The sequence below is a fragment of the Anneissia japonica genome, unplaced genomic scaffold (genome assembly GCF_011630105.1).
Source record: "Anneissia japonica isolate Jap-2015-1 unplaced genomic scaffold, ASM1163010v1 scaffold288024_len131450_cov157, whole genome shotgun sequence".
NCBI lineage: Eukaryota > Metazoa > Echinodermata > Crinoidea > Comatulida > Comatulidae > Anneissia > Anneissia japonica.
In genome coordinates, this window is record NW_022732698.1 from 87462 (window position 1) to 95659 (window position 8198).

General features: G+C 30.6%; 1 protein-coding gene and 1 long non-coding RNA gene across 2 annotated transcripts in view; both read right to left on the reverse strand.

Moving 5' to 3' along the window:
* LOC117115755 overlaps positions 1 to 1541 on the reverse strand; it is a 2547-nt gene extending 1006 nt beyond the window's left edge. Inside the window, exon 1 of the long non-coding RNA XR_004446605.1 lies at positions 1211 to 1541. This is a non-coding gene — a long non-coding RNA (uncharacterized LOC117115755). The remainder of the gene's footprint in view (positions 1 to 1210) is intronic.
* LOC117115753 overlaps positions 1 to 8198 on the reverse strand; it is a 28630-nt gene that overhangs the window by 4184 nt on the left and 16248 nt on the right. The gene's annotated exons all lie outside the window — the stretch shown is intronic.

Below are 8198 nucleotides of genomic sequence, written 5' to 3' on the forward strand. Positions count from 1 at the left end.
TATATATATGTATATATATTAATATATTTATTATTTTAATATTTTATATAAATATTATATATAAATATATTCTAATGTTTTAAATATGTTGTTACTGTAATATAGTTTTAAATATATACTGTTGGAATATATTTGTTATTTCTTTATACGTATGTATTTAAGTATTTACATTTGTCTATATTTTATTTATATTATTTATTAATTTTAATTTGTATAAAATGCATTACTATTATTTAATATGCTGTAGTTAATAGCATAAATTAACAGTAATATTGGTTTACAATTTTGCTGCCCGTTTCATAGTAAAAATTAATTTAATATATATATATATATATATAATTAATTTAAGATATATATATGTATATATATTCTAATGTTTTAAATATGTTATGTTACTATAATATTATATATTATATTATATTAAATATTATATATACATATATACATATATGTATATATATACATAAATGTGTGTATATACATACATATATGTATATATATGTATATATGTATATATATGTATGTATATATGTATATGTATACATATGTATGTATATATGTATATATATGTATATATATTAATATATTTATTTTTATTTTAATATTACATATATATATATATATATATTATATATATATTCTAATGTTTTAAATGTTATGTTACTGTAATATATTGTTTTTAATATATATTTTTGTAATATATTTGTTATATCTTTACATGCATGTATGTATATAAGTATTTACATTTGTCTATATTTTATTTATATTATTTATTAATTTTAATTTGTATAGAATGCATTAATATTATTTAATATATTGTAGTTAATAGCATAAATATTACATATATAAAAAATAAATAATTTATTCATTTATATTTTGTTATATATTTATATTGTTGCCATATATTTATTATATATTTATATTTATTATTACCGGTATTAACAGTAATAATTTTAACATGTATAACGACTAATGAAAAATGCATATTTATTACACTAGACCTGATCATAAGTAACTATCACAAGTCCAGCTGCAGGCCGATTCAAGAGTCCCCACTTGCTAGACATTTATTAACTGAACTGTAGTAGTAGTAGGGCGTAGGCCTAAACCTAACTATGCCCAGATACACTATAGGTCGTTTAGCCAGATATGTTTACCTACCTAGCCTAGGCGGCCCTATAGTTTCATTAGCAATAGTCCTACTACTTACCTAGCTACAACATGATTTTTAAAACTTATATGTATAAACATGGCTGCTGAAACGACCGTAGTATAACCAATAACTCCCTCGTAGAACTAGCTAGCTACCTAACCTAAGTAGGCTAGGCCTAGTCCTATCTCATGAATAGGCTCTCCTCTCCGTGGAATGCCATCCTTGAAGTGCTGAATATTCTGAGATTCTGTATAAATCACATCTTGGCCTAAAGTATTAGTTTGTAATTAAGCCAGTCTGCTACTAGTTCTTTATGTATGGTAAACTAGGCTTAGGCGTAGTTCTAGCAAGGGCTTGAGTCGACGACTCGACAAAAATTGTCGCTCCACCGGCGGGCCAATGATAAATCAGAATACTACGCGTCTAGCTATAAAACGGAAACTCACGGAAAAAGACTCGAAATAAAACGTCAAAACAAGTTTTCATTTTAAGTAATAATACTAACTAATAGTAACACATGGAAATCAGTAGCTCACCTAGACCTAAAGTTGTCAAATTTAGTGAAATCAAACATGGTCTACCTACAAATAAAATTAAAAAAAAAAAAAAAAAAAAAAAACGTGGAGGCAGCTGGTACCTAACATAAAATAAAACTAAAAAGATCCGCTGAGTGTCGAGTAATTTTCGTAACATCGTAACGTCCTGCGTTCGTAAACTTTCGTATTTTCTTGGAAATATTCGCAAGAAATTATTATTAGCGTTTATTGGCTCGTGATCAAAGGTGTCGACTGGTACCGAGATTCACAGTCATTTGCCTCGCCAAACCATTCGATGACATAGTAGCTACTTTCAGTAGCCACAAAAACTATATATTCATTCATCATTAATTCATCATTCATCTTTTATTTCGGAATTTCATGTCCATACAAAAGAACAACGGTTAAACCAATACAAATACATATAAATATAAGACAAAAGTGAAAAATAGACTGCATCAAGAAAAACATAAAGATCAGGAAATCATCTTAATGGACGACAATAATAATATTATAATTACAATTAAAATTATTATCTTAAAAAATAAACTTTCAATTAAGACTAAAATAAAAATAATATTCAGATTCAAATTCAGATTTAGATTTCTTTTATTTTCCACAAATAACATAAAAATATACAATATACAGTATATGTGGAGGAGGCTATAATAAAATCATGTGCTGCGCAGAGCACAGTTCTTTAGGCTAATAGCCCCCTTAACAAAAGGCAAAAACAAAACAAAATAATAATAATAATTTTGCAATATTTAAAAAAGGCAAATAATAAAATTATGTAAACTTAGTTCACAAAAAGAAAGTTAATCGGTATAACTGATTCAACAAATAAATAATATACAATCAGAAAACAGTGAAATAATTAGAAAATAAATATATGGTATTACTCACCATATGCCGAGACCAGAGACATTTTAAAGGATTTTTAAAGCTGGTGATGGATAGTTTGTCAATATTATAAGTTCAGGGTGTATATCGCTTTGCCTCTGGACACGAAGCGCCGTCTCTTACTCCATTTAAACAAAGGCTCATGACACATCTTTTCAGAATTGCATATTAGTTTTTCTTTCCCTTCTTTTTTGTTGCTTTTTTGTAGGATAGGTGAGTCATCGTTAGAATAGATCAATGGTTTAGTTTTCTTTTTTGCTCTCTGTTGTATCAGCGCATAGAGACCCCGGTGTTATGCGCTATATAAATCTAATTACATACATACATACATACATCTTTCCACAATTTGGGGCCTACACTGAAAATCGAAAACCGTCTAAGTTGTGTATTGCCCAGTAATGTTGAAAAACAGTTGTTTGTAGAAAATCTTGTGGGATAATTGTGAACAGAGGAAACTGATGTAAATAAATCATTTAATTGAGAAGGTAAAGTTTGTTTAAATAATATGAACATAAATATAGCTTTTTGAAGTTTATTTAGTCATAAATATTAAGAACTTTAAAACTATGAAATAAAAGTTTGGTATGGGAACTAGACCTATATGATGCATGTGCACAAATACGCAAAGCACGTTTTTGAAGGAGGAAAAACTTGTCATATTTCGTACTTTCCAAACTTAACCAAGGACATAATGATTCGAATTTGTTTGTATTTACTGCCCATGCAATATTACAGTAAGAAGGGTACGGTAAAATAAGAGTGTTATATAAAATTAATAGAATATCGGCAGATAAAGCTTTAATTTGTTCATCATTAATAAATTTCGAGAAATTATATTAAAATATTTGTGTCATCTGCGAATAAAATAAAGTTAAATAATTTAGAACAATTTGGAATATCATTAACATAAATTAGAAACAAAAGAGGTCCTAAAATCGAGCCCTGAGGTACACCGCACGTTATTGGTAATAAAGAAATTCAACAGAATTTAAAAAAGTAAGTTGTTGACGGTTGACAATTAGCTTTGAATCAATTGTAGTAAAAGGCCTCTGATACCATAATGTTCAAGCTTATGAATAAGAATATCGTGATTAATGGTATCAAAGGCCTTCGACAAATCAAGGAAAATTCCGATTGTTATTTTGTTTTTGCTTAAGGCATAAGTCATTTTGTTATAGATGTCAATTAATGCAAGGTCAGTGGAATATTGTTTTCTAAAGCCATATTGTCTATTATAAATACTATTATGTTTACAAAAAGATTATAAAGTCTTTTGTTAATTAATCGTTCGAATATTTTGGATAAGCAGGGGAGTAATGAAATAGGCCTATAATTATTAAACTGATGTAGGCCTGTCTTCTTTTTTTTTTTAATTGAAATAACTTTTGCGATTTTAAGACTATCTGGGAAGATACCATTGAGTAAAGAAATATATATACAGGATAATGGAGTAGAAATAAAGGATAACACAGATTTAATTACTTTGTTGTAATAACTATCAATCCTGGAGCGTTTTTTGATGTTTATATTTGAATTAAATCGTATACATCAAAATGCGTTATAGGTGTAAGAAAAATAGAGCTTAGTAGGGGCTGATTTAGAAATGATGAAAAATTCAGATTGCTGATTTGGGGTTTACCAATACACTATTTACATATTTAGGACTAATATTTGTAAAATAATCGTTAAAATAAGAAGAAATAGATAAAGGGTCAGTTATTTGTTGTCGTTATATATAAAAATGAGATGGTGTAGGCTTTTTAGAGTTTTTTCCAAGCATATTATTAAAAGTTTTCCAAGTTTTCTGTACATTAAATTTGTAATTATTAAATTTTTCAATGTAATGCTTTTTCTTAGCATATTTAAGCAATTTAGTTAGTTTATTTCTATAGCTGATGTATTTAATTTTATATAAATTTCTATTAGTTCTTAAATATTTTTATGTATAAATTATTTCTGGTATCAATGAACTTTATTAATGAATTAATTAATTTTAATTCCAAGGTTGTTTCTCTTTGCGTAAATTCCGTCTACATTTTTGTTTTTTAAAATGCCTGCTATATATCAATTTGAATGTAGAATTACATAAGTTGAAAGAAGAGTTAGGGTCATCATTATTATATAGATCAGACCAATTTGTAAAAGTCAGCTGTCAGCTGAAATGCTATTGTTTAAAAAGAAAACGGGAAAATGATCAGATATGTCAGAATAGAAAATACCAGGTGTAATTTTTATAATGTTATTAGAAAAAATATTATCAATGAGGGTTGCAGTTTTCGTTGTAATTCGTGTTGGTTTAGTAGCTAGAGGATAAAAATTAAAATTAAACATATTATTATTATTGAATTCTGATGTTTGGCAGTGGGTATTACAATTTAGTAAATTAATGTTGAAATCACCAGTAAGGTACGAAGTTTTGGTTTCTTTACTTATAATTTTAAGGATTTTGGAAATATTTTTATTGAAAGTATTAACTGATATTTCAGGATTTCTGTATCACTGCAAGAATAATATTTTTAGGTTGAGCATTGATTTCAATAAAAAGTTTCCGCGGTACTAGAAATAATAGAGGAAAGATCATTACGCATTCTGTATTGATGTCTCTAATCTAGGTATATGGCGACACCACCTCCTGGCCTATCAGAGCCTGAGTTGTGCAATAAGTTATAGCCAGGTATACTGTAAATAGGAAAGTTAATTTTAAAAATGTTAAAAAACGTCTCTGAAAAACACAATGCAGTAAATTCGTGATTGATTGTATTTAAGAAATCTTTCATTTCATCGAGTGTTTGACTAAGCTTCTGGCATTTAGATAAAAAGTGCTAAAAGAAAAATATTTTAAATTAAAACTATCAATGAGTTCAATGTATCAATGTGCATACATCATTGTTTTCAGGAAAGAATAAGTTACTATCTGCATTGCTATCATATAAATCAATATCAAAGGGATTTAAATTGAGAGATTTTATTTAAGTTTAACTTATGATCTAGAAAAAAATGTTTAACTTCATGAACAAATTCGGTGTCATCTTAAATATGGTTAAAAGGAAAAATAATATTGGCACAGTTTGAACACAGCTTGTTTTCTGATTTATTATTACATTTCAAGTGTACTGTAATATTGCAAGATATGCACGACGCTGAATCAGGTGTTAAATTTGAATTACATAAAGCACATGTCATAATTTAAAACATATATTTTTAGGAACTTGATATTATTAAAAGTGCGAACACAAAAATATACTGCAAGATAACAAATAGGTATCAACACTAATAAATAAATAATCAAAAAAAATATCAATACCGTACTAGCGCGAATAAGCGCCCCGTTTGAATAAGCGCCTCTCTCTCAAATAACCGCCCCTCCTAACGTAAAAAAAGCGCCCTGTTTGAATAAGCGCACCTTCATAAATCATAAGATTTTCTTTTTAGGAAGTTAATAATCCAATCAATCCTGGGACTGTGGTTGTTGGCATGATTTGAGCTGCAGAGTGGAATCACATTCTTCTGAGCTAGGTCAATATCAAAATGAGAATATTTCTCTTGGACAGATGAGAGCTCCGATCCCTGGACAACCAGTATATTTCCAACTTTACTCTTTTTACATATTTGTCTATGCCTAGTCCTACTCCTCTTTTTATTTTCCGACCTTTAGCACATTCTCATCTCAATTTTCAAGAGAATATACAATGATCCTGCCATCCTGCTCATCTCAATCGGCCGATGGCCAACAAGCTAACCACTACTTACCACCACTAATTGCATCTGCTATTCTGTTGTGATGTAAATATTCACAGCATTCTTGTCATGAGCCATGGACTATTATCTTTTCCGCCTAACCACCATTCGAATGTCCATATATAATCTTTTTTCGTTCAAAAAGTGCCTCTTTAATTTAATAATTTTCCATAAGAACCCCCCGATTTTCATCTATTTCCAAGCGCCCCCTCAATTTCCACTCTGTTTTCATAAGCGCCCCGTTCAAATGAGCGCCCCGTTTGAATAAGCGCCCATCAGAAAGGCAAACAATATTTTAAGCGCCCGGGCGCTTATTCACGCGAGTACGATAATAAAGAACCTCATGACTTCGTTATTTCTTTTGTCGAGTTTTCAGCGATTTATAAAAATAATACAGAAACAATTAGTTTACTTGCTCCGTCTTCATAAACAAATAATAATGTTTAGGCCTATATTAAGTTTTGTATAGTTCTAGTACCGGTACACGTATCAGACTTCTTTTAGGAGTGCAACCGTTCATTTATATAGAGGTTTCCGCTACGGAATGATGGCTTCTTCACTTCACTATAAGCCTTTGTCATCACGTCTCCGATGCATCGTTTTTTAAGCAAGTCAGCTTCGCATAGATCATCTATGACAAAAATATTGCTGTCCTTTAGCAAACTTCTTGCCTTGGTAAAACCTTTGTACGCTGAGGACGGTAAATAAATTTTGCAACTATGTGCCTAGGTTTATCATTAGACCCACGAGGCTTACCTGTTCGGTGAGCATTTTCTATAATGACGTTAGGCAAGTTCAGTTTATTAGTGATCAAATCCTTTATTTTCTCAATTTCATTTCCATTTCTGTCTTCAGATACGCCTCCAAAACGCAAATTGAACGATCCAGAGGTGACGGAACTAGGGGGTGCTGTGTTATGGAGAGTAATGTGTGACCGAAAATGGTCTGCAGTCAGTTGGTTGTTACCATGCGCCAGTGATGTTGGAGTATATAGTACAGCAATATGAAACTATTATGTAGGACTAATGAATGAATTAAGTTCGGAGTTTGTCGGGTAGTGAAATAATTATTTCACATTTTAAGTGCTCCCTAAATTCATAAGTGTAAGCTAAATTTCCAAGAGGGGATGCAAATGCTTTGTGAAAATGAGTACGCCGCGGTACTCATTTTCACAAAGAAATACACACAACTGGTTAGCTAACAATTATGTCAATGTTACATGAACACCTGGTAAGGAAGGTGCAATCACGTTGTTACCTAGCAAACGTCTGTACTGTATGGGGGAGGGGCTGCTGATGTACTGTGTAGCGGGGGACGATGAGGCATAAGACTAGGCCTAGGCCAAACTAAGACAGTGGAATTATGTGATAGAGTACATTTTCGAAAGAAATAAATTAAAATAAGAAAAAAAAATAACTAAGAATAATTCAATTGCAGAGGTACCTTATTTAAGTATTATACAATGCTAACAATGCGGCTCTTGTAGCCCTGGCGTGGGCAAGGCATCCATGTGCAAAGCAGTGGTGTTTGTTTAGCCATAAAAGCACGCCGGGAAAGTTTGCCTTAACAGGAAAAGGTGACGTATCTAGCTTATGACGTATGCAGGCTAACTAATGTGAGTGTGACGTCACCAGAAAAATGAATATTTTCTATTATAACCAAAATATTAATAACTACAAAGTTTCTGGGCTTAAATTCCCTTAATACGAATGAAGGGTTGCTCAATCTCCTTGCCATACAAATTACAGCTCCCACTGACGTCTCAGTCGAGAAATACGGGTAGCTGAAGTTTTTCTCGCAAATCTGACTACAAAACCATATCCAAATTTCACGTTCCACTTTTGACCCTGAGTTGTGCTTCGCACTCG